Source organism: Trichomycterus rosablanca, chromosome 18 (genome assembly GCF_030014385.1).
Source record: "Trichomycterus rosablanca isolate fTriRos1 chromosome 18, fTriRos1.hap1, whole genome shotgun sequence".
Taxonomy (NCBI): domain Eukaryota; kingdom Metazoa; phylum Chordata; class Actinopteri; order Siluriformes; family Trichomycteridae; genus Trichomycterus; species Trichomycterus rosablanca.
The window spans coordinates 19,661,988-19,689,715 of NC_086005.1; the positions used below are offsets into that span (position 1 = coordinate 19,661,988).

Consider the following 27,728-nt stretch of genomic DNA (forward strand, 5'->3'; position numbering starts at 1 on the left):
TTGCTGCCAAAGGTTCATCAAGCAAGTATAAGGCTAAGGGTGTGAACAGATATGTAACTCCTAAATAAACCATTTTTGTCAGTAAAATAAAATTGCATATTTACTAAACCCTGTTTTCACGTAATTTAACGTAATTATTGGTGATTGTGTGTAGATGTTTGAGGCTAAAAAGAACTTAATCTATTATAGAATGAGTCTGTAACATAATAAAACGTGAAGAAGGTGAAAGGGGTGTGCTGTATATCAGGTCATTTAAAGTGCACTGTAGAAGGTCAGCCAGACCCAGATAATGGCTCTAATGACCTGTGTTTAAGCTGGAGGATTATTGGCTGTATTTCTGTTTCTCAGTGGGAGTAGTCTCAAAATGGGCCGGTGAGCATCTGAGCAGACGTACAAATGCTTGTCCTAGGTTCTATTTTTGATTCAGGTCATTGTCTGTGAGGACTTTGCATGTTGCTTTTTTTTCTGCCTCCCAAAAATATACAATAGATAAACTGGCTGAATTTATTCGGCCCTGGATGTGAGTGAATATAAAAATAATAATACGATGGTACCTTAAATTTGTACCCTTAAATGCTGTGTTGACTGCTGCTTAAACTAGACCGCTTTGTTCAGTGCTTGGCTGGAGCGGTGCAGTAAAACGTCATCATTCTGTTGTACTTTTTTTTTTTTTTTTTTTTTTTTTTTTTTTTTTTTTTTTTTAATTTTTTAGCGCGTCCAATTTCATCCCATCTATCATCCTCTCATTAGTGCGGATTCCTGCTCCTGATTGGGGCTGAAGAGGCCGTTCCACGCCTCCTCCGAAACGTGCACAGCCAATCGACCGTCTTATCACCCACACTTGACGAGTGTAGCGTGGCAGAGTACTGTGCACGGAGGATCACACACTCCGCCGCACCCCCTCCCGTCTCCATACAGGCGCCACCAACCAGCCAGCAGAGGGCGCAACCGCCCCGTTCCTGAGAGAGCATCCCCTACGGTCTCAAGTCCCGCCCCCCACCCGGACAACAGGCCAATCGTTGTCCATAGCCGCCCAGCCTCGACCGTGAAGGCAGAGCTGGATTCGAAACGACGCTCCTTCGAAATCCAGCCCTGGTTGCAGCGCGTGTCTTTTTACCGCTGCGCCACCTGAGCGGCATTCTGTTGTACTTTTAAACCTGTGTTATAACTCGGGGTGCTGAAAAATGGTGAATCAGCTTTTCCAAGGGAGTCCAAAATGCTTATCGCTTAACGTGACTTACTGTATTGAAAGAACGACATAGAAACAATACACCTCTCTTAATTATTACTGCTCATAAGTTCTCTCCACTAATGGAATTCCTCGCTCGTTGTTTTAGTACAATAAGTCACGTTAAGCTTTGTGCACCAGCACACTCCATAGGAAGTAACAGCACAGCCAGCACAAAAGCGATTTTTCCGCTTCTCATGTGAATGCACCCTTACTGAGCAGAATACGGTATTCCAAGATCAAGCATCTCCACGATTAAGAAGCATAAGGAAACAATAAAAAAGTAAAGGTAAAGAGCAGGTTTGAAGGCCGCACAGGTGGCGCAGCTGTAAAAACACACGCTAGCACACCAGAGCTGGGACCTCGAATACATCGTATTGAGTCTCAGCTCTGCCTGCCGGCCGGGCTGGGCTGCCACATGAACAACGATTGGCCTGTTGTTCATATAGGGGTGGGGCATTAAGCCGGATAAGGACTCTCTCATAACTGATGCAACTACGACCTCTGCTGGCTGGTTGATGGCGCCTGCACAGGGGCGTGGAAGGAGTGTGTTGATCAGGGGGTGTCTCTCCGTACACAGAGCTGATCAGCAGCTGATCTAATCTAGTATAGGTGACAAAATGCATACGGCTGCTGCCCACGTGTCGGAGGGGGCGTGGGTTAGCTTTGTTCTCCTCAATCAGAGCCGGGGCAGGCATTAGTGGAGAGGAAGGAGATATATATATTTTATATATATAAGAGCAGGTTTTACTGTTTTTATTGTCTTTCATCGTGTTTATATTATATTTGTGGTATTTACAGTGTATACCTGTAAAAAAAACTACATTATTTCACATCAGCCTAAAATATATGCTGTACCACTGGACCATGGAACGCATTAACAGGTTCCCCATACATCCTTATAAGAAGAAATACCTTGAATCTCAATGCCCCTAAAACTCAATGCCACTTCCAGAACCAATTGACGTTGTTTCAAGGTACCTGTGTAATAATAATAAGAAGAATAATAACATGACATGGTGGGTATTGCTATTACCTCATAGCCTGGGTTTTATTACCTAGTTTACCTTCCTCGTAAATCAGCTCATGGCTGAGTCTCCTGACTTCCTGCCTGATTTCCGGTCTGGTTTCCTGCCTCTGTGTGTCTGTTTGTTTGGTTCTGTTTGTGGTTCGTTTGGCTGATATGCCCGGCCAAGGGTAGGATTTGATGACCTGCCTGGAGTTCTTTTGTTCTGATTTCCGGGAACTCAGCCTGTGGGCACTGTGGCTTTCTTGTGTTTTTTTTTTTGCCTGTGTTTCTTTTTGTAGCTGCCACAGGAGCTCCATCCTGGAATTGAATCGTGTCCAGTGATGGGCAGCTTTTTGTTCTGGTGCTGGGTTTTTGTTTCTGGTTCTCTGGCACTGAATTGTGTTGTAACTCCATGGTGAATCGAATAGATGGTGCGTTTGTCGTGTGGAGGTCAGTGTTTCTGCTCCAGTGGGGTGGTCACCTGTCCTTTCTAATCTAGAGTCCTGCTTCAGGGTTTAGTTTTGATTTGGTTTGGTTTAATCTTAGGTTTATTGCTCTTATTGACCTTTTTGATTTGGTGACTTTTAGCTACAGTATTTATTGCTCTTCCTTGGTTAAGAATCCTGTAATTGGGTTCAATCCTTAAACACCAGAAGTGCAGGGTTACACCTGATGCCTCTGTCGAGAGGCGCTCGATACCCCATGAGAGATATGTGCTGTCATCGGAGGTCAAAACAATTGGCCAGATAATATAAAGCCTTTATAGAAAGCTTATGAAAGCTGTCTTGAACACTGGTATTGGTACTTGTTCTAGTATGGGTTTACTGATTGGAACCTCTGGTTGATATTCAGTGTACATATTACACGTGTTAATGCTATGTATTGTTACTCTCCATTAGTAAATAATGCAAACCAAGCTCCACTTAGTATATAGGAGCACTTTGTAGTTCTACAATTACTGACTGTAGTCCATCTATTTCTCTGCATGCTTTGTTAGCCCCCTTTCATGCTGTTCTTCAATGGTCAGGACTCTCCCAGGACCACTACAGAGCAGGTATTATTTAGGTGTTGGATCATTCTCAGCACTGCACTGACAATGACGTGGTGGTGTGTTAGTGTGTGTTGTCAGACACAGCAGCACTGCTGGAGTTTTTAAATACCGTGTCCACTCACTGTCAACTCTATTAGACACTCCTACCTAGTTGGTCCACCTTGTGGACGTAAGGTCAGAGACGATTGCTCATCTATTGCTGCTGTTTGAGTTGATCATCTTCTAGACCTTCATCAGTGGTCACAGGACGCTGCCTACGGGGTGCTGTTGGCTGGATATGTTTTTGGTTTGTGGACTGTTCTTAGTCCAGCAGTGATCCACTCATACCAGCACAACACACCACCACCATGTCAGTGTCAGTGCAGTGCTGAGAATGATCCACTACCCAAATAATACCTACTCTGTAGTAGTCCTGTGAGAATCCTGACCATTGAAGAACAGCATTAAAGGGGGATAACAAAGCATGCAGAGAAACAGATGGACTACAGTCAGTAATTGTAGATCTACAAAGTGCTCCTATATGGTAAGTGGAGCTAATAAAATGGACATTCAGCATAGAAACAAGGAGGTGGTTTTAATGTTATGGCTGATTAGTGTATGTCTTCTATCTATTCCACCCTCGCCATCTGCCTCTTTGAAACTAAAATTGATAAAACCGGAGCCAGAAATAAAAAAAAAAGATTAATAAAGGCCCTGTGTGTCTCCAAAAGCAGACATCCTCTTTAAGATGAGCAAACCGGATTAGCCTTTTTCCACCCACATCCAACAGTCGGGGTTGTACGTTTTTTCTGCACACCAGCCTGGTACCTCTTTTGGGAAATCAAACACTTGTCAGCCCAGCTGGCCTTTTGCGCCGCATCGTTTTCCCTTCTTTTCCCCCCTTTTGCGCGCACTCATTTTCCTCTGTTTACATGCAGGGCCTGGAGGAGCGCCCACCTCATTCCTTACAGCACCCCCCCTCCCCTCGTCTGCGCCGGAAAAACTCCGGAGGAACGGCTTTGCTTCACGCAAAGGCAAGGAGGGGAAAAGGAAATTCAACAAGATTTAAGGTGTCTGAGTGCATCACGGCCACCTGCCGTCTGCCATTCGAGTCATTACAGTCTCGCTTAAACAAATTGAGGTTTTTTTTCCGATGCTGTAAGGAAATGCAATTAGTTGTGTGTTTAGCTCAGCTCCCTTGCTGAGTCTGTGATGGAAGTGATACTGCACTTTTGGAATACGAAAAAATGAGCATATCTGCATCTTAAAACAGCCTGAGCTTTAATTAAATGCCTAAAGAATGCTTACTATTTTTATACACAGTGATATTTCATGTTTCGTCTGCTCAACTTCATTTCATTTGTTAATATACCTCCATTCCTGCATTTCAGGCCTGCAACACATTCCAAAAAAAGTTGGGACTGGGGCAGTTTAGGGCTAGTAATGATAATGATGTGATTCCAAACAGGTGAATTGTAATCATGGTTTGGTAAAAAAGCAGCATCCCGGACAGGCTAAGTCTTTGATGAGCAAAGATGATCAGAGGATCAAAATTATTGAAATGTTTCAAAACAATGTACCTCAAAGAAAGATTGGGAAGGATTTGCATATTTCTCCCTCTACAGTGCATAATATCATTAAACCGTTCAAGAAATCAGGAGGAATTTCAGTGCATAAAGGCCAAGGGTGCCACTCAGCAATAGCTGATATAACCACATGGGTGAGGGATTACTTTGGCAAACCTTTGTCAAGCACTACAATACAGAGTTACATGCACAAATACCACTTTACTGTGCAAAAAAGAAGCCTTATGTTAACCATGTCCAAAAGCGGCGTCGACTTCTCTGGGCTCTGAGTCATCTAGGATGGACCATCACACAGTGGAAATGTGTATTGTGGTCAGATGAATCAGCATTCCAGGTCTTTTTTGGAAAACATGGACACCGTGTGCTTCAGACCAAAGACGAAAAGGACCATCCAGACTGTTATCCAAAAGCCAGGGTCTGTCATGGTATGGGGCTGTGGCAGTGCCCTTGGCAAAGGTCATTTACACTTCTGTGATGGCAGCATTAATGCAGAAAAGTACATTGAGATCTTAGAGCAACATATGCCGCCTTCAAGACGTCATCTATTCCAGGGACGTCCATGCATTTTTCAACAAGACAATGCAAAACCACATGCTGCACACATTACAAAGGCATGGCTACGGAAGAAGAGGGTACGGGTACTGGACTGGCCTGCCTGCAGTCCTGACCTGTCACCAATAGAGAATGTGTGGAGAATTTTGAAACAAAAAATGAGACAACGACCACCCCGTACTGTTGCACATCTTAAGACGTGTTTGCAGGAAGAATGGGACAAAGTAAAAGCTGAAACACTAAATCACTTGGTATCCGCGGTGCCAAAACGTCTTTTAAGTGTGGTGAAAAGCCTGAAATGCAGGAATGGATGTTTATTAATAAATGAAATGAAGTTGAGCATATAAAACATGGAATTTCTCAGGTTCATCCTGTCTGCAATCAAATAAAAGTCAAAATAAATGTAAGAAACTTCATGCTGTTGTTCAGATTTGGGATTGTACTTTCGTGAGCCCATAAAAACGTAATCAATAGATATTAGCAGGTTTCATTTACAGCTGTCGTGGCTGCGGTTCATCATTTTCTCTCTGTTTTCTCTCCATTCACTCACTGCTAATAAAAACCGCCAGTTTGTGATGTTCAGTCAGAAACATCCAGATAAGAAGAAAGCCGAAAGTGGAAGCCTGTAAAAGGGAAGTGCTGAGGTTGACGCCAGACTCCGGGCGCATTCAGTCGTGAACGCAGTTCCTGAAAGCACGCTGTGTTGTCCGACGAGGCAGCAAAATGAAGTGCTCTTGATCCTATACTGGAGCTAGGAGAGCATGTCTAAGACGGCAGTGAAGAGAATGAGATAGAATGTTGCTCAGGGTATACAGACTTAGATTCTGGCTGTTTTGAAAGGCTGACCGCTAACTCACCTTCATCTCATCAAGATCTGGAAATGACTAGCTGTGGGATTGCTCACAGATTGAGTTTGATGACCAGAATGTTTTTTTGTAGGTCACTCTATCATACTAGTGTTGTTCAGTGTCCTGCCTGGCTTCAGATCAGTCGGTGATTATCCCAGACAGTAAAGAGCCGTTTTTATACAACCCTAAATCAAACACAGAGCTTCTTCCATTTACTGACGTTTTGACACGTTTTGACATACCATGACACACCAATCAGCCATAACATTAAAACCACCTCCTTGTTGCTACACACATTGTCCATTTTATCAACTTCCAACCATATAGAAGCACTTTGTAGTTCTACATTTACTGACTAGTCCATCTATTTCTCTGCATGCTTTGTTAGCCCCGTTTCATGCTGTTCTTTGATGGTCAGGACTTCCACAGGACCACTACAGAGTAGGTATTATTTGGGTGGTGGATCATTCTTAGCACTGCAGTGACACTGACGTGGTGGTGTGTGAGTGTGTGTTGTGCTGGTATGGATGGAGTCCTGTGACCACTGATGAAAGTCTAGAAGATGAGCAACTCAAACAGCAGCAATAGATGAGCGCTCGTCTCTGACTTTACATCTACAAGGTGGACCAACTAGGTAGGAGTGTCTAATAGAGTGGACAATGAATGGACACAGTATTTAAAAACTCCAGCAGCTCTCGAATACATCGTATTGAATCTCAGCTCTGCCTGCCGGCTAAGGCTGAGCGGCCACATGAATAATGATTGGCCTGTTGTTCAGATGGGCGGGACTAAGCCACTGGTGCAATTACGACCTCTGCTGACTGATTGATGGCGCCTGCACAGAGATGAGAAAAGAGTGCTCTCAGGGTGTGTCTCTCCGTACACAACGCTGAGCTGCACTGCACTCGTCAAAGTGTAGTTGATAAGATGCATACGGCATGCTGCCCATGTTTCGGAGGGGGCGTGGGTTAGCTTTGTTCTCCTCAAGCAGAGCAGGGATCGGCATTGGTGGAGAGGAAGTATGACGCAACTGGGCAATTGGACGCGCTAAAAGGGGAGAACATTTATAAAGAAAAAAAAAAAAAATCCATCAGCGCTGCTGTGTCTGACCAGCACAACACACACTAACACACCACCACCACCATGTCAGTGTCACTGCAGTGCTGAGAATCATCCACCCCCTTAAATAATACCTACTCTGTAGTGGTCCTGGGAGAGTCCTGACCATTGAAGAATAGGGTGAAAGCAGGCTAAAATGGTATGCAGAGAAACAGATGGACTACAGTCAGTAATTGTAGAACTACAAAGTGCTTCTATATGGTAAGTGGAGCTGATAAAATGAACAGTGAGTGTAGAAACAAGGAGGTGGTTTTAATGTTACGGCTGATTCTCTAAACTTCTAAACACGTTTTTTTTTATCCTCACCGAAGCTACAAATTTGCATTCCACATTTATTAACGTCGAGAGGGAAAAGTCGTGCATTCTCACTCTGAGCAGCTGAGCCCCTAGGCAAGAAAAAAAAGAACTCCGGTTAATTTGTTACCTTTCAGTGAAAATCAAATCACAGCCATTGATCTAATTACTAACAAACTACGCACACTGGTGTTAATTGCAAGGTCTGGATGATTCGAAAGGTCACTCATTCCCGAGTGGTGGAACAATGGGGTGGAACAGCTGTGCTCTATTGTTTCTCATAGATTCGGGGTCTCTTTAAAGCTAGGCTAGGAAATGTGGTCATACAGCCTCTTCAGTCTTCTTTCACTGTGTGTGTGTGTGTGTGTGTGTGTGTGTGTGTGTGTGTTAGTGTCCGAAAACTGCTGGTAATATACCTGGTGAGGGGTTAATGAATTGCTAATGAAACACATGGGTAACAAGTAATTAGCTTTGACCTTTTTTCCTCGTGTTTTGTCAGATGGATGAAATCTGGCTTGCTAATCTACTCTGGTCCTCCTGTGTAGTCTAGTGTGTTAAATTCCTCTTTACTCTGCTGTTGTTCCGTTGTACGTATTATGCATCGCTAAATGGTCAGTTATTGTTGGGACAGTATGGAAAATGTAAATAATAAAAAAACAGAGTTTCTTACATTTACTTTGACGTTTATTGGATTGCAGACAGGATAAACCTGAGATATTTCATGTTTTGTCTGGTCAGCTTCATTTCATTTATTAATAAACATCCATTCCTGCATTTCAGGCCTGCAAAACATTCCAAAAAAAGTTGGGACAGCCATTCTTTTTCACCACACTTGCACACGTCTTAAGATGTACAACAGTACGGGGTCGTCGTCACACTTTTCAAATTTCTCCACACATTCTCTAGTGGGGACAGGTCAGGACTGCAGGCAGGCCAGTCCAGTACCCGTACCCTCTTCTTCCCCAGTTATGCCTTTGTAATGTGTGCAGCATGTGGTTTTGCATTGTCTTGTTGAAAAATGCATGGACGTCTTGAAGGCAGCACATGTTGCTCTAAGATCGCAATGTACTTTTCTGCATTAATGCTGCCAACACAAGTGTAAATGACCTTTGCCAAGGGCACTGCCACAGCCCCATACCATGACAGACCCTGGCTTTTGGACTTGTTGCTGATAACTGGATGGATGGTCCTTTTCGTCTTTGGTCCGGAGCACACGGCGTCCTGTTTGATGGTCCATCCTAGATGCCTCAGAGCCCAGAGAAGTCGACGCCGCTTCTGGACATGGTTAACATAAGGCCTCTTTTTCGCACAGTAAAGTTTTAAGTGGCATTTGTGCATGTAACTCTGTATTGTAGTGCTTGACAAAGGTTATATCAGCTATTGTTGAGTGGCGGTTCTTGATGCAGTGCCGTCGGAGGGATCGTATATGAAACGCATTAACAGGTTTCCCATACATCCTTATGGGAAAAAAATACTTTGAAACTCAATGCCTTTTAAGTCCCAGAACCAATTGACATTGAGTTTCAAGGTACCACTGTAGTTGGTTGTTTATCACTTTGGAAACCTTGATCTGATAACTAACGACTTATTGCTAGGTTATGAGGCAAAGCATTCACAGATGCAGTTTATTTGCTTTTTTATTCGCTTTTTTTAAACGTGTTTGCCGTCTTGCTCATAGCCTTCAGAACCTAAAGAAATTGTTCATCGTGGTAATAGGGTCGGAAACAATTTGTATTTTGAAATTTGGCCTACTTTTTACACCCTCTCCTTTCTACCCCTTTGAAGGTTGAACATAATGGGCTTCTGCGAGCTTACTGTCAGGCCACAATCTTTCAAAGCTTTTCTCTGTAGCTCAGGGGCATAGAAAAAAAAACAAAGAACTGACGATGGTCTGTTCTCTTAAAAACACATTATTCACAAATAATAGCCACAACGTCTGTTTTGTGAGTATACACTGATCAGCTATAACATTAAAACCACATCCTTGTTTCTACACTCACTGTCCATTTTATCAGCTCCACTTACCTTATAGACGCACTTTGTAGTTCTACAATTACTGACTGTAGTACTGACATCTATTTCTCTACATATCTTCAATGGTCAGGTATTATTTAGGTGGTGGATCATTCTCAGCACTGCAGTGACAATCACATGGTGGTGGTGTGTTAGTGTGTTGTGCTGGAGTGATAGTGTGGGCCAGTGATAGCTCAGGGGTTAAGGTACTGGACTTGTAAACAGAAGGTTGCCGGTTCAAGCCCCGCCACCACCAATTTGCCACTGTTGGGTCCCTGAGCAAGGCCCTTAACCCTCAATTGCTCATCGTGTTCCGCTCACTGTGTAAGTCGCTTTGGATAAAAGCGTCTGCTAAATGCTAAAAAATGTAAATGTAAATGCTGGAGTTTTTAAATACCGTGTCCACTCACTGTCCACTCCTACCTAGTTGGTCCATCTTGTAGATGTAAAGTCAGAGACGATCGCTCATCTATTGCTGCTGTTTGAGTTGGTCATCTTCTAGACCTTCATCAGTGGTCACAGGTCACTGCCCACGGGGTGCTGTTGGCTGTATATTTTTGGTTGGTGGACTATTCTCAGTCCAGCAGCGATAGTGAGGTGTTTACAAACTCCAGCAGCATTGCTGTGTCTGATCCACTCATACCAGCACAACACACACTAACACACCACCACCATGTCAGTGTCAGTGCAGTGCTGAGAATAACCCACCACCCAAATAATACCTACTCTGTAGTGGTCCTGTGAGAGTCCTGACCATTGAAGAACAGATGGACTACAGTCAGTGATTGTAGAACTACAAAGTGCTCCTATATGGTAAGTGGAGCCAATAAAATGAACAGTGAGTGTAGAAACAAGGAGGTGGTTTTAATGTTATAAGCCAAAACATTAGGATATTTCACTAACTAGCTTTGTGTTCTCATCAGATATGGCAGGAATGTTTTAGATCGGCAGCGAAGAACCCCCTTTTTTTCTCAGCCTGGTACATTTGGTAACCCCCAGTGTTCATTTCATATGTGCATTACAGTGCCTCTTTCTTTTAGGTTGGTGGTAGTTACTTGTGTACACATGTTGAACACAGCAGATATGAGCAGCATGAAGACCTGAATGACTTAAAAGACTTTAAAAAATCTGACCAGATGAGGGCCGCTCAGGTGGCGCAGCAGTAAAAACACACGCTGTTCACCAGAGCTGAGATCTCGAGTACATCGTATCATTTTTTACATTTTACATTTTCAGCATTTAGCAGACGCTTTTATCCAAAGCGACTTACACAATGAGCAATTGAGGGTTAAGGGCCTTGCTCATGGACCCAACAGTGGCAACTTGGTGGTGGCGGGGCTTGAACCGGCAACCTTCTGTTTACTAGTCCAGTACCTTAACCACTGAGCTATCACTGGCCCTGTATCGAATCCTGGCTCCGCCTGCCGGCAGAGGCTGAGCAGCTACATGAACAACAATTGGCCTGTTGTTCATATGGGGTGGGATTAAGCTGGATGTGGACTCTCTCTCTCAGACTAGTGCGATTACGACCTCTACTGGCTGGTTGTTACCTGCACGGAGATGGGAAAGGAGTGCGGTACAGGGTGTGGCTCTCCGTGCACAGTGCTGTACTGCACTGCACTCGTCAAGTGTAGGTGATAAGATGTTCGATTGCTGTGCACGTGTCGGAGGGGGCGTGGGGCGGCCTCGTCCTCCCCAATCAGGAGCGGGGACCAGCATTAGTGATAGGGGGATTGATGGGCAGTAATTGGATGCGCTAAAGTGGGAGAAAAAGGGGGGGGGGAATCTGACCAAATGAGTGGGTTGAAGTGTCACAGGCAGACATGTTGAGTACCCACCATCAGTGGTCCAAGCCACAACCACCGTCAGGTTGTTGTGTGGTCTAGACTCATTGATCGTGTTAATTAAAGACCAACAGAAAGAGAAAGAAATTGCTGATATTTTTAATACTAGTGATGAGGTGAATACTAGTCATGTCAACACAGTGCTTTGAACCCTCTGTGTTGGCTAACAGTTAATTTAGTAACAATATTCCATCCACCACCCAGTTTTTGCCATGCTGTTTACAAAGGTTCAGAGTTGAGTAGATAAAGAGTTGTCACATCCATAGCCTCGTGTTCATCGATCTGATAGCATGTCCTGCTGTTCCTGAAACATCACAAGGACAGGTGTGATGGATGACATCGGCGTACGAAGCGTACCAAGTACGCCCGGGGACTTTGGAGACTACTGAACACGACAATGCCAGTGAACATAGATACCAGCCGTGTTGGTTGACTAAGAAAATCACTCAAAAGGAAGATTAGGGGCTTTGGATTGAGCCTAAAAATGAGTCAGAATGGGTGCCAGGATAGGGTGGTTCAGCTGTCCAATAGGCCAGTCTACCACCATGCCACCCGCTCAACAGACACAATGGGCAGTGATTAAGAGCAGCGACAGCGACTTCTGGTCAAGGTGCCGGCACGAGCAAGTGAGAGTGTAGAAAGACTACTGTGCTCCAGGGCATTTGTAGATTGTAGTAATCAGAAGGTCACTGGTTCAAGCCTCACCTTGTCAGGTTGTTTGCTTTCATTGTAAACAGGCACAATCTGCTAAATGCCGTTAATGTAAATGTTCTATTGTTAGTGCTGAGCAGAGCTGGGGACTGGACAGCGACCTCACACTCGACTCAGACTCATTTCAAATGACTCAGACTCGACTCGTGACTCGCAAAAAAAGACTTGTATACAACAAAAGTCAGCATGTGTTAACATTAGTTACGTGTGACAATTTTATATATATATATATATACAGTATATACAGTATACAGTCCCTGACAGAAGTTCTGTCGCTTATCCCTGTTGTGGAAACAAAAGCTTATAACCTGACTTTAAATTCATCCATTGGTTTTAGAAATGACTCGTATGAAAGCTGAAACCCTCCCAAATGAGGTTTAATTTACAAAAATAAATTTGCTTCACTGCAGAAATATTGATCATTTAATGAACACAGAAAGGTCAGATTTTGGCAAGACAAAAGTTTTGTCGCCTTGTCATATAATGCACCCGATCCTAGTTTACAGCCTCACCTGTGCTCACTAATTGATCGGTTAATTAGTGGGTGTGTATAAAAAGAACCCAAGCACCCCAGACCTTTACTTGAACTGCAACTTCACCTCTGACAACATGCCAAAAATCCACCCTGCGACCAAAGCCTTGATTATCAAGAGGCTGAAGACCAGATCCACTGCAGAGGTGGCTGGCACCTTTAATGTGTCTCAGCGTCAAGTACAAAGAATTAAAAAAAGATTTGAAGAGACTGGAGGTGTTTTTGGCAAGCCCAGGTCCGGCAGACCCTGCAAGACAACTGCTAAGGAGGAACGTTTGTTGGTTAGAAAATCCAAAGCCAGCCCCTCTTCCACTGCAGCAGAGCTCCACCAGGCCTGGTCACCTCAAGTCCCTGTGTCAACTAGAACAGTTTGTAGGATTCTGTCTCGAAATGGCCTCCATGGTCGAATCAGTGCCCAGAAGCCAGCACTAAACAAAAGGCAATTAAAAAACCGTGTGGCATTTGCCAAGGCCTACAGCCTGCTAAACGGATGGACGCTGGAAAAGTGGCAGAAGGTGGATTTCTCAGATGAATCTTCAGTTGAATTACACCACAGCCGCCACAAATACTGCAGGAGACCTACTGGAGCCTGTATGGATCCAAGATTCACCCAGAAAACTGTTAAGTTTGGTGGTGGAAAGATCATGGTCTGGGGTACATTCAGTATGGGGGTGTGCGAAACATTTGCAAGGTGGAAGGCAATATCAATAGCCTAAAATATCAAGAAGTATTAGCTACCTCTTACATTCCCAATCATAAAAGGGGTCAAATTTTGCAGCAGGATGGTGCTCCATCTCATACATCCATCTCTACATCAAAGTTCCTCAAGGCGAAGAAGATCAAGGTGCTCCAGGACTGGCCAGCCCAGTCACCAGACATGAACATCATTGAGCATGTTTGGGGTAGGATGAAAGAGGAAGCTTGGAAGACAAAACCAAAGAATCTTGATGAACTCTGGGAGGCATGTAAGACTGCATTCTTTGCTATTCCTGATGACTTCATCAATAAATTGTATGAATCATTGTCGAACCGCATGGATGCAGTCCTTAAAGCTCATGGAAGTCACACAAAATATTAAATATGGCTCTAATAGCACCACAACTTCATTCACCAATGTTATGAGACATATCTTTGTATTTGAAGTAAATTATTTGTTTGATTTTCACATTACTCTCTGTGGGCGACAAAACTTTTGTCTTGCCAAAATCTGACCTTTCTGTGTTAATTAAATGATCAATATTTCTGCAGTGAAGCAAATTTATTTTTGTAAATTAAACCTCATTTGGGAGGGTTTCAGCTTTCATATGAGTCATTTCTAAAACCAATGGATGAATTTAAAGTCAGGTTATAAGCTTTTGTTTCCACAACAGGGATAAGCGACAGAACTTTTGTCAGGGACTGTATACTGTATATATGAGATCGAAAATCATTCTGATCGTGTCATTTTCTGCTCTCTAATAATGCTCCGGCCGTCTTAACCCGCAACGCACGCAATGGGTAAATGTTCCAGCCAGCTTCCGGCGTAGTGATAAAGCGTTGCTCCCTACTCCCTTCTTTGGATTGGAATCTCACTTAAAATGGTGGAATACCTTACGTAGCGCACTTAAAAGGAACAAGTGGGGTGAATGGAACGCTCCTACAGAATTGGTGCGGATTTAAATTTTTAGTAAGAAATGCTGTTATTTGCATTTATTCAGTTTGCGTCACACAGATGATGTGTCAATGAAACACTTGATTGGCTTTCTAACGAGTTAGTGTTTTACTTCACAACCGGGAAACGTTTGGAGATTTTTAATTATAAGCACATTTACAAAATAACGGATTATATTCCGAATGGGACAACACACGGTTATAAATTTAATAGCATCTGAAAGAACATAAGCTAAGGTAAGCAGTGGTTATGATTTTTTTTGCTGTGTTTTGGATTTTGGCCGCTGTGGTCGCCATCAATCAGCCAGCAGAGGTCATAATTGCATCAGTTCTGAGGTCCCTATTCGGCTCCCTCCCTGGATGAACAACAGCCAAACGTTGTTCATATAGCCGCCTAGCCCAGTTGGATGGCAGAGCTGAGATTCGATTTGATATGATACGATGTATTTGAAATCCCAGCTCTGGTGTGCTAGCGTATTTTACCGCTGTCCACAGACTTTCCATTGCCCAACTTTATCTCATCTCAGTCATGTGCCTTTTTATTAGGTCTGTTACTCACCCCTTCTTCAATTAGTGTCGTGGGTGGGGGGTGGTTGTGCTGGAGCCTATCTTAGCTTTTCAATGGGCGCAAGGCACACAGTAACACCCTGGACGGGGGCGCCAGTCCATCGCAGGGCAGACACACATACATACACACACACACACCCATTCACCTATAGGGCAATTCAGTATCTCCAATTAGCCTGACTGCATGCTTTTGAACTGGATCCTGGAGGAAACCCACACAGACACAGGGAGAACATGCAAACTCCGCACAGAAAGGACCCGGGCCGCCCCGCCTGGGCATCGAACCCAGGACCTTCTTGCTGTGAGGCGACAATGATACCCACCGAGCCACCGTGATCAGGCAAATCAGACTAAATTCAGACTAAACATCTTATCTCACCTAACGAGCATCTGTGAAGCAGCATGTGTTGATTAATCTTTTCACTCCCTGTATGTAGTGTTCTCATTAACAGCATAGTCTTCCAAACAATCATTATCAGCTTCAGCTCTCTCGTGTTAGGCATTCGCCAACTGTTTGACAGCAGCGCTTCTTAAAAGATTCGGCGTTGGCCATTTTAGTCAATTACATTTCTGGCTTTAGGGTTGCTTAGAAACACTGGCTGTATGTCCTGAATACATTAACCTATTTATTCTCTCATACTTAGGGGCAGTGTTAGCTTAGGGCTCTGGAATATCAGAATTTTGGGTCTTCCAAGAAAGCCACAATTTAGGATGTGCCCCTAAGCACAAAGCTAGGTCCAGAAAGACCAGGTTTGACATGTTTGTTGTGGAGGAACTTCAGTAGCTGGCACAGAACCCTGAACCTCAACTGATTTTGAGATTTGAAATTGACTGGAATGTCCGTTGTGAGTTGAGCCTACTCGTTTAACATTAGTCAGGCAAGGCAAGGCAAGTTTATTTGTATAGTGACACTATATATACACAGTGGCAATTCAAAGTGCTTTACATAAGGAATACATTTATTAAAAGCATTAAAACATTTCTGAGATCTAGAACCTCAGAAAGACGACTTTGCAAACATTTAGTTACAATTAAGACAACATGAAATTCAAACGAGAGATAAAAAATTAAGAACATGAAAAACTAAAAGAAAATATAGTAAAATATACTCTACAATTTAGAGAATTAAAACAAGAGAGATACACATTATTATAAGGGATTAATTATACATATTAACGGGGAAATTACAGTACTAAATACTAAGACTATCCCACAGACTGACAGCAGACAAAGTAACTTATACTACCGGTCGTCACCAATAGTACAGTGTTCCAGTTCTACTGCCACACAATGACGCTCATATAGCGATTTCGTCCTTGGTGATATCTCTGTCTTACATAGACAGGCGTTCCAGACGTCTTTACTGTTAATCCTTAAACTACGGGTCAGGTGGAACACACAGCGTCGTCTGATTCCCACCGGGGTGGAACACACCGTATCCATCAGATGAACGCTCTATTGACTGATAGCGCTTTTCCACCAAAAGAACTCTGTTCTGTTCAGGTTTCTTCAAGCCTTGGTGTTTTGTAGAGAACCGACCCGCGTTTCCATCGGTTTTTGCGAACCAAGCGTGCGTCATCGACGGTAGGCGTTACACATAGAAAGTGAAGAGTAGAAGCATGATGGCGGAGCGTGTAGATTACCTGCGAGCGTTTGTGCTGTTGTTACAGATGTTCATTTTTATGCAAAAAGCATCGCTCAGCTATTAGTGATAAGAAGACGTAGATGTGTTTGTTATAGTTGTAGGCATAAGACACCGGAGCTCCCAAAGGAAACCCACCCAGACAGGGAACCAGAACGCTCCATCTGGGAATCGAACCCGGGACCTCCTTGCTTTGAGGCGGTAGTGCTACCCACCGTGCCACTATGTTTCACAACTCATACTCATGAAGCTCTCATATCAGAACAACACACACTATTATTACCATGTCAGTGTCATTGCAGTGCTAACAATGGTCCACTACTCAACATCTGGTCAGTCCTTTGTAGGTCCTTTTTGCTTGATAAATAAGGCATCAGATGTGCTGCCATTGGCAATTCTATACCCACACAGTTCATCTGTACTGTAGATGTTGCTTACGTTGCTTTTAAAACCACTTTCTTGTTTCTACACTCACTGTCCAATGTATCAGCTCCACTTACCATATAGAAGCACTTTGTAGTTCTACAATTACTGACTGTAGTCCATCTATTTCTCTACATACTTTTTTAACCTCCTTTTACTCTGTTCTTCAATGGTCAGGATCCCTACAGGACCACTACAGAGCAGGTATTATTTGGGTGGTGGGTGATTCTCAGCACTGCAGTGACCTTGACATGGTGGTGGTGTGTTAGTGTGTGTTGTGCTGGTATGGGTAATACCGTGTCCACTCACTGTCCACTCTATTAGACAGTCCTATCTAGTCGGTCCACCTTGTAGATGTTAAGTCAGAGACGATCGCTCATCTATTGCTGCTGTTTGAGTTGGTCATCTTCGAGACCTTCACCAGTGGTCACAGGATACTTGCTGTTGGCTGGATTTTTTTGGTTGGTGGACTATTCTCAGTCCAGCAATGACAGTGAGGTGTTTAAAAACTCCACTCTTACCAGCACAACACACACTAACACACTACCACCATGTCAGTGTCACTGCAGTGCTGAGAATGATCCACCACCTAAATAGTACCTGCTCTGTGGTGGTCCTGACCATTGAAGAACAGCATGAAAGGGGGCTAACAAAGCATGCAGAGAAACAGATGGACTACAGTCAGTAATTGTAGAACTACAAAGTGCTTTTTATATGGTGAGTGTAGAAACAAGGAGGTGGTTTTAATGTTATGGCTGGTCGGTGTATATCTCCAGCCCTTCAGTCTTAAGCTTGCTGTATAAGAAATGTCAGTGTGGTTTACAGTCAGTTCGGTTGTTTCCTTGCTATTGTTTTCTCACCTCAACCGCAGGAGAGAACTCGGTGCTCGAGCCAACACAGCCAGCCTGAAAAATCACTAAAGGACATGCTAATAAAGCTGTTTAAATAATTCATAGCTAGTTCCTCTATTGCCGACTCCTCGTGCCTACTATCGCTACCGCGGTGGTCCCCGGAGCTGACAGTCCCACCGACTCTTTCATCATCCTCTCTCTCCGTCTGTCTGTTTATATGTCTATTTCTGTGTCTCTCAACCTCATTTCGTCCCCGTCTCCCTCAATAACCCCCCTCCCTCCTCCCTCTCCCCTTCACACCTCCTCCCTATTTATTGCACTTGAGATGTTTTATTTACTGTCAGAATAATTTCCTGGAGGTAAATTCAGATCTGAGAGTCGGGCTCGCCCCAGGAGTGTCGGGAGAGAGTGAGTAGTGCCACCGAGCTCGGCAGCGGGCGCGTGATGCGCGTCTCTTATCCGTACCTTTGTTTCTCTCTCGTTCTCGCTAGCTTCCTGTCAGACGTTTATGTATGAGCGTCGACACCCGGCACTTCAAGCCTGGTTATTTTAAGGTTCTAACCCAAGTTCAAGTGTTTTAGCCACACCCATTGTTTACAGGTGTATAACATCAATCATATTTAATCGTTACATGCTTTCAACTTACAACACCAAATCAGAAAAAGTTGGGACAGTATGGAAAATGCAAATAAAATAAAAACACAGAGTTTCTTACATTTACTTTGACTTTTACTCCATTGCAGACAGTTTGAACCTGAGATATTTCATTTATTAATAAACATCCATTCCTGCATTTCAGGCCTACAACACATTCCAAAAAAAGTTGGGACGGGGCAATTTAGAGCTAGTAATGAGGTGAAAAAACTAAATAATGATGTGATTTCAAACAGGTGATTGTAATAATGGTTTGGTACAAAAGCAGCATTCAGGAAAGGCTGAGTCTTTGATGAGCAAAGATGACCAGAGGATCTCCAGTTTGTCAACAAATGTGTGAGAAAATGATTAAAATGTTTAAAAACAATGTACCTCAAAGAAAGATTGGAAGGGATTTGCATATTTCTCCCTCTACAGTGCATAATATCATTAAACTATTCAAGGAGTCAAGGAGGAATTTTAGTGCATAAAGCACAAGGGCGCAAGCTTAAGCTGAATGCACGTGATCTTCGATCCCTCAGACGGCACTGCATCAAGAACCGAAACTCAACAATAGCTGATATAACCACATGGGTGAGGGATTACTTTGGCAAACCTTTGTCAAGCACTACAATACAGAGTTACATGCACAAATGCCACTTAAAACTTTACTGTGCAAAAAATAAGCCTTATGTTAACCATGTCCATAAGGAGCATTGACTTCTCTGGGCTTGGAGGCATCTAGGATGGACCATCACACAGTGGAAACGTGTATTGTGGTCAGATGAATCAGCATTCCAGGTCTTTTTTGGAAAAAATAGACGCCGTGTGCCCTGGACTGAAGATGAAAAGGACCATCCAGACTGTTATCAGGAACAAGTCCAAAAGCCAGGGGCTGTGTCATTGTCCTTGGCAAAGGTAATTTACACTTCTGTGATGGCAGCATTAATGCAGAAAAGTACATTGAGATCTTAGAGCAACATGTGCTGCCTTCAAGACGTCATCTTTTCCAAGACTTTACAAAGGCATGGCTGTGGAAGAAGAAGGTACGGGTACTGGACTGGCCTGCCTGCAGTCCTGACCTGTCCCCAACAGAGAATGTGTGGAGAATTTTAAAACGAAAAATGCGACAACGACGACCCCGTACTGTTGCACATCTTAAGACGTGTTTGCAGGAAGAATGGGACAAAATAAAAGCTGAAACACTAAATCACTTGGTATCCTCGGCGCCAAAACGTCTTTTAAGTGTGGTGAAAAGGAATGGTAACATTACAAAGTGGTAAATGCTTTACTGGATGTTTATTAATAATGAAATGAAGTTGAGCAGACAAAACATGAAATTTCTCAGGTTCATTCTGTCTGCAATCAGATAAAAGTCAAAGTAAATGTAAGAAACTCTGTTTTTTCCATGCTGTTCCAACTTTTTCTGATTTGGGGTTGTACTTGGAAACTTTAGAATGATATGTCCAACAAGCTCATGGTCATATGACCACATACTTTTGACCATGTGTATTCCAGCGTGCATACAGAAATAGTTTTCTTGAGTGACACTCTGTGGCTGCTCGTCACTCGGTTTGTCGTCGTCTTTCCGTCACACGCCGGCGGAGACTGATTTTAATGAGCTTGCCGGCGTCTCTTGACAGGGTCGCCGGCCCTTTTGAACTAATGCACTTTATGTTGCCTTCTCGCTATAGATCTCAGATGGAGATGTTCTATCGATCCGTCTTAAGTCTCTGTTAAGCCCGCCATTAATTGCTGGCCACCTGAATGCCTGGTCTCAATTCGAAGATGAATAGATGATATGGTTAACTCGTTTGGTAAAGTAATTATCGGGTAAAGCGAGTGAGTCGCTAGGCGTAGTCATTTATCCCGGGGAATGAGAAACCTAACGAGCTGCGAATGCTCTGCTCTTAAATGCCGTCCTCATTTGTCCTTCTAATTCGGTGCACCTTTTCTCATCTTCCTCGTCCTCGTATGCCATGGATTTTCCCGCCGTCGTACAGATGGCTCACGGATCAATAGCAATGACCCTGAAATAAATCATCCAATGAACAGACAGAGATCCAATTAGTGAGAAACACTGGTAAACATCACAAAGAGTAGGACGCAAACACTTTGGTATCAATTTTGTAATGCTTCTTACTTAATAGTGCATGAGAAACCATTCTAGGCTTCGTCTGACAGCCCAGTCCAGTACCGATCAGCCATAACATTAAAACCATCTCCTTGTTTCTACACTCACTGTCCATTTTATCAGCTCCACTTACCATATAGAAGCACGTCTATATCCATCTGTTTCCCTGCATGCTTTGTTAGCCCCCTTTCATGCTGTTCTTCAATGGTCAGGACCCCCACAGGACCACTACAGAGCAGGTATTATTGAGGTGGTGGGTCATTCTCAGTACTGCACTGACACTGACATGGTGGTGGTGTGTTAGTGTGTGTTGTGCTGGTATGAGTGGATCAGACACAGCAGTGCTGCTGGAGTTTTTAAATACCGTGTCCACTCACTGTCCACTCTATTAGACACTCCTACCTAGTTGGTCCACCTTGTAGATGTAAAGTCAGAGACGATCGCTCATCTATTGCTGCTGTTTGAGTTGGTCATCTTCTAGACCTTGATCAGTGGTGACAAGGCGCTGCCTACGGGGTGCTTTTGGCTGGATATTTTTGGTTTGTGGACTATTCTCAGTCCAGCAGTGACAGTGAGGTGTTTAAAAACTCCATCAGCATTGCTCTGTCTTATCCACTCATACCAGCACCGTGTCAGTGTCACTGCATTGCTGAGAATGATCCTCCACCAAAATAATATTTGCTCTGTAGTGGTCCTGTGAGAGTCCTGACCATTGAAGAACAGCATAAAAGGGGGCTAACAAAGCATACAGAGAAACAGATGGACTACAGTCAGTAATTGTAGAACTACAAAGTGCTTCTATATGGTAAGTGGAGCTGATAAAATGGACAGTGAGTGTAGAAACAAAGAGGTGGTTTTAATGTTATGGCTGATCGGTGTATTTTACTTTTAAACTAAACCTTTGTTGAAGCACTGCTTGATTATGATAGTGTAAGTCTATCAGCATGGCATATATTGACTTGAAGTGCTCAAAATCTGGCCAATTATTAGGGCATCTCCTGTACACAGCCCACCTCAGGTCAACCCACTGGGCTCATGGTGGGACATTTCAAGGCTGAAATGTCTGGTGAAACCATTCTTTTGTTGATGTGGGGGTATGCTTTGGGTCATTGGTTTGTTGAAGGATGATATTCCTTTTCATCTTTTTAGCTGAGGCTTAATGCTTTTGTGCCAGAACTGACTGATATTTGGAACTGTTCCTAATTCTCTCCACCTTGACTAAAGCCCCAGATCCAGCCAAAGAAAAACAGACTCAAAACATAAAGCTACCACCACCAATAAGACATTAACAATTCCGAAATGCTTCTATGTGACAGGCTGCAGGTAGCACGTAGGATGATTTCACCAGATGATTTCATTAAGTTACTTAGATCCAACTTGCATTCAATTACAGATTACAGATATTACGGCTTCATTTCTTTACTGTGCTATCGGTACTGCAAGATTCTTTTCCCACATTTTCCTTCTCTTCTGGCCATCACATCCGCACGTTTTCCAGTAATGCGTGTGTCTGTGGGAAATGTGAGTAAAGATGGTGATTCATGCTTTCCCAAGAAAAACAGCAGACCCTGCCAATGGACCTTCAGGCATCTGTATCCCACCGTAGAGTATCCTCTGTTTACTCCAGTGACCAGAGCAACTCAGCATGGACGTGCACTTGTGTTAGGAAGAGTGTGATGAGGACAAAATTTTAGGATTGAAAAAGCAAAAATAGATACACATTATGGGCAAAAGTATGTGGACACCAATGAGTCTTGGCTACCCAGCAACCTGTTCTCGGTTCATGGCTTGTAAGTGGGTACTCACCCCTTAATGTTTTAGATTTACCTAACTGTGTTAATGATGATAATAATAATGATTCGGCTCTTTATGGGCAAAAGTATGTGGACACCTGTTCTTATTATTGAGTATTACAGAGGTTTCAGCCACACCTGGTATTAACAGGTGTGTAAAATCTGTGCTGTAGAAACCTCCTTGTTTCTACACTCACTGTCCATTTTATCAGCTCCACTTACCATATAGAAGGACTTTGTACTTCTACAATTACTGACTGTAGTCCATCTATTTCTCTACATACTTTTTTAGCCTGCTTTCACCCTGTTCTTTAAGGGTCAGGACCACCACAGAGCAGGTATTATTTAGGTGGTGGATCATTCTCAGCCTTGAAGTGACACTGACATGGTGGTGGTGTGTTAGTGTGTGTTGTGCTGATATGAGTGGATCAGACACAGCAGCGCTGCTGGAGTTTTTAAAATACCGTGTCCACTCACTGTCCACTCTATTAGACACTCCTACCTAGTTGGTCCACCTTGTAGATGTAAAGTCAGAGACGATCGCTCATCTATAATTAAATTGTACAGTAGAAACATCTCAGGCAATATCAGTGAGAACAAAATGCACCTCAGCTCACTTTTTGGTGTCATATCAAAGGGTGTGTACACTTGTGTACATATAATATTTTACATTTTGCAGACAGAGCAGAGGAACAGCAAGGCCAATTTCTGCGCCTACAGAAACTCCAGCTGTGCATTTTTGCTGCATTGCTGTAGCATTAGTTGCTACATGCTGCGTTCAAATTTCAGAGGTCTTACCTTCACTTCAAGTAGATTTATGCATTTCACCTCGACACCGGCATCTCAAAGAAAACCCGCTGACCTCATTTATTGCGGTTCGGACCTGCAGGACGTACCCTTGACCTCAGAAGTGGGGCGTCAGTACGAGCAGAACAAAGCTTTTCTCCGGCATCGTAAAAGCCTAGTTTATCTGAGCCTCCTTCGAGCCGGGTGCGGGAGAGATTGTGCGACGTGGGGTTGGTGGAGAAAACATGCTCTGCTTCATCCCGGTGAAATCTGCCAGTGGCTTTGTCTCAGAAAAAAAGAGGCCGTATTGTGCCAGCACAAGACACACGGGTGCCCACTCGTTCACACATCCTTCGCTCAGACAAGCCGCTGACTCGAAGAAACGGGGAAAGCGGGTGTTAAATCCGCCTTTATCGAAAATTGTCTTTCCCAGTTAGACGGAATCCACTCGGGTTTCCACGGTAACCACTCCACGGATCTACACCTCAGAGCGTTGTGTTTTGGAAGATGCGGGTGATTAGTGAAGGATGGAAACCAAACAGTAGGAGACTTGGTGAAATATCTAAAAGCGATCTAACTGAGATGTTTTCATGTTTGTATGATGAACGTGGCACGAGGGCTTAGCGTTTTCCGACCTCTTGACGATTCAGCTTGACTAAATATAATTATCGAGCTTGTTCCTGGGAAAACCAGGTGCATTAATCAGCACACTTCAGTTCATTTCATTTCTCTAACTCATTTACTCGCATTGTCTTAAATTGCATTGTGTTCAGCCAAGGGCGTTAATTTTATTTCCCAAGAGCAATTCCTCAGGGGGATGCAAAATATCAGCTCCACTTACCATATAGAAGCACTTTGTAGTTCTACAATTACTGACTGTAGTCCATCTGTTTCTCTGCATGCTTTATTAGCCCCCTTTCATGCTGTTCTTCAACGGTCAGGACTCTCCCAGGACCACTACAGAGCAGGTATTATTTGGGTGGTGGGTCATTCTCAGCACTGCAGTGACACTGACATGGTGGTGGTGTGTTAGTGTGTGTTGTGCTGGTATGAATGGATCAGTCCTACCGTGTCTACTCACTGTCCACTCCTACCTAGTTGGTCCACCTTGTAGATGTAAAGTCAGAGACGATCGCTCATCTATTGCTGCTGTTTGAGTTGGTCATCTTGTAGACCTTCATCAGTGGTCACAGGACGCTGCCCACGGGGCACTGTTGGCTGGATGTGTTTGGTTGGTGGACTATTCTCAGTCCAGCAGTGACAGTGAAGTGTTTAAAAACTCCAGCAGCATTGCTGTGTCATATCCACTCATACCAGCACAACACACACTAACACACCACCATCATGTCAGTGTCACTGCAGTGCTGAGATCACCATCAAAATAATACCTGCTCTTTGGTGCTCCTGTGGGGGTCCTGACCATTGAAGAACAGCATGAAAGAGGGCTAACAAAGCATAAAGAGAAACAGATGGATGACAGTCAGTAATTGTAGAACTACAAAGTGCTTCTATATGGTAAGTGGAGCTGATAACATGGACAGTGTGTGTAGAAACAAGGAGGTGGGTTTAATGTTATGACTGATCAGTGTATATATATTCGACCACATTACTAATATTGTGTTGGTCCCCCTTTTGCTGCCAAAACAGCCCTGACCCATCAAGGCATGGACTCCACTAGAGCCCTGAAGGTGTGCTGTGGTATCTGGCACCAAGATCTTAGCAGCAGATACTTTATTTACTGTAAGTTGTGAGGTGGGGCCTCCATGGATCGGACTTGTTTGTCCAGCACATCCCACCGTATCTGCAGGGTGGGGGTCGGACTATGTGTGGAGTGGGATCTTCATACGCTGTGTAAGGACACTGATTGGCAACAGGCTGACTCTGTGAAACTCATGCCACATTGTTCATTGTTCCAGTCTCATTGTTTTGCCACTTATTTCAGGGACTCTGTTAGTTCTGGAAAGTTCTCATTGGTCAGAAAGACCTAAATGACTGGAAATCATCACAGACAGATGGTACTCACAGTGGTCTAGATAGGTCATCGCTGACCAGGACGAGCTAAATCTCCTGATAGAGGGTAATCGCCTCACATGTTGGCGTCCCCCAAAACTGAGGACGACTGCTGGAAGCCCTTACTTTCGCCGTAATTGGTTCCAGGCAGGGACCAGAGATTGGGACTGAGCAGGCGTGAGGATGGCCTGGCACTCAGCCGCGGGATTAGCTCAAGCTTTTGAGCTCAAACAAAGCACCTTACTTTTGTTCTCCAGAGGCGAAGTGTTTGTTCTCAATGCCTGCAACTTACACCGGCGTGAAGAGTGGACGGTGGAGAGGATATTTACACTGAAGTTTGCTTCTACAGCAGTTTGTATTGATATGAAATCAAGTTACTACAGAATTAATTACATTTAAACATGCAGAATGTGGCTGAATGTACAGAATGTGTATTTGTTGAACTGTGGAAATTAATACGAAGGGTCTTCAAAAGGTTTCCGCACTTTTATAAAATCCCAAATCAGAAAAAGTTGGGACAGTATGGAAAATGCAAATAAAATAAAAATGCAGTGTTCTTTACATTACCTTTGACTTTTATTTGATTGCAGACAGTTTGAACCTGATATTTCATTTATTAATATACCTCCATTCATGCATTTCAGGCCTGTAACACATTCCAAAAAAAGTTGGGATGGGGCAATTTAGGGCTAGTAATGAGGTGAAAAAACTAAATAATGATGTGATTGTAATGGAGTTTTTAAACACCTCACTGTCACTGCTGGACTGAGAATAGTCCACCAACCAAAAACATCCAGCCAACAGGGCCCCTTGGTCAGCGTCCTGTGAACACTGATGAAGGTCTAGAAGATGACCAAGTCAAACAGCAGCAATAGATGAGCGATCGTCTCTGATTTTACATCTACAAGGTGAACCAACTAGGTAGGAGTGTCTAATAGAGTGGACACGGTATTTAAACACACACTAACACACCATCACCATGTCAGTGTCACTGCAGTGCTGAGAATGATCCACCACCTAAATAATACCTGCTCCTGACCATTGAAGAACAGCATGAAAGGGGCCTAACAAAGCATGCTGAGAAACAGATGGACTACAGTCAGTAATTGTAGAACTACACAGTGCTTGGAGCTGATAAAATGGACAGTGAGTGTAGAAACAAGGAGGTGGTTTTAATGTTATGGTACTCTTATTTCGTCTAAGTAATAATTTCAGACAAGAAAACGTGTCCTAAATGCAGATGCAGCCTTTCATGTAGTCCATGAATCTTACATTACCGTGGAGTCACGTCCCGATGAGCCTGCTCCTCATCCCCGTCTTCCGTCCAAAGTGGATGTGATATTGTTCCTAGCAGATTGTAAAAATGCTGCCAAAGCAATTTCTGATGCTCTTTGTGGTGCTACAGGCACCCACCCTATCCCAAACACCCCCAACCCCCCCCCCATCCTCATGCCGTGCACATGGTTTGAGCTCAGATTGAAGGTTTTATCACGTTGTGTGTACGTGTGAATGAATATGTGTGTGTGTGTGTGTGTTGTCTAATGACCTTCCTAACTTTTGAAAATCCAGATTGAATTAAAGCCTGTATGCTGTGTGAAGCACTGCTCCGGCAGTGTTACTGGAGATCCCACTGGAGAAGGATGTTGATTTCAACTTGCGAAAGCAGCCAATGGCTTCTATCGAGCGGGGCTCTCTGGGAGACTGGCATTGTCTCGTCGACCTCGTTAAAATTCAAGCCCGCTGCATTTAGCACGATACGAGGATCTGAAAGATGCCTGGTTGTATATGAGACGCGCGTGATGTTCACAGCGTTACTTGGTTTTTAGTCTCGCGAGGGCGGCCGACGTTGTCTCAGCGAGATTTAGATATCTAGGGTATGGTGGTGGTGTGTTAGCGTGTGTTGTGCTGGTATGAATGGATCAGACACAGCAATGCTGCTGGAGTTTTTAAATACCATGTCCACTCACTGTCCACTCTATTAGACACTCCTACCTAGTTGGTCCACCTTGTAGATGTAAAGTCAGAGACGATCGCTCATCTATTGCTGCTGTTTGAGTTGGTCATCTTCTAGACCTTCATCAGTGGTCACAGGACTTGCTTGGTGGACTATTGTCAGTCCAGCAGTGACAGTGATGTGTTTAAAAACTCCAGCAGAATTGCTGTGTCTTATCCACTCATACCATCACAACACACACTAACACATCACCACCATGTCAGTGTCAGTGCAGTTCTGAGAATTTTCCACCACCTAAATAATACCTGCTCTGTAGTGGTCCTGTGGGGGTTCTGACCATTAATGAACAGCATGAAAGCATGCAGAGAAACAGATGGACTACAGTCAGTAATTGCCGACCTACAAAGTGCTGTTGTGGCCGATCGTGTTTTCATGGCTGCATCTCAAACCGCATCTTAAAATGCAAATTGTGACATCACTAATAAATCTTAATTCTCATCCACCTTTAAGCTAAAGTCA

The 27,728-nt window shown here is 43.7% G+C and overlaps 1 protein-coding gene across 1 annotated transcript in view; it reads left to right on the forward strand.

Annotated features, from left to right (window-relative positions):
- ttc28 (tetratricopeptide repeat domain 28) overlaps window positions 1-27,728 on the forward strand; it is a 413,424-nt gene that overhangs the window by 305,922 nt on the left and 79,774 nt on the right. The gene's annotated exons all lie outside the window — the stretch shown is intronic.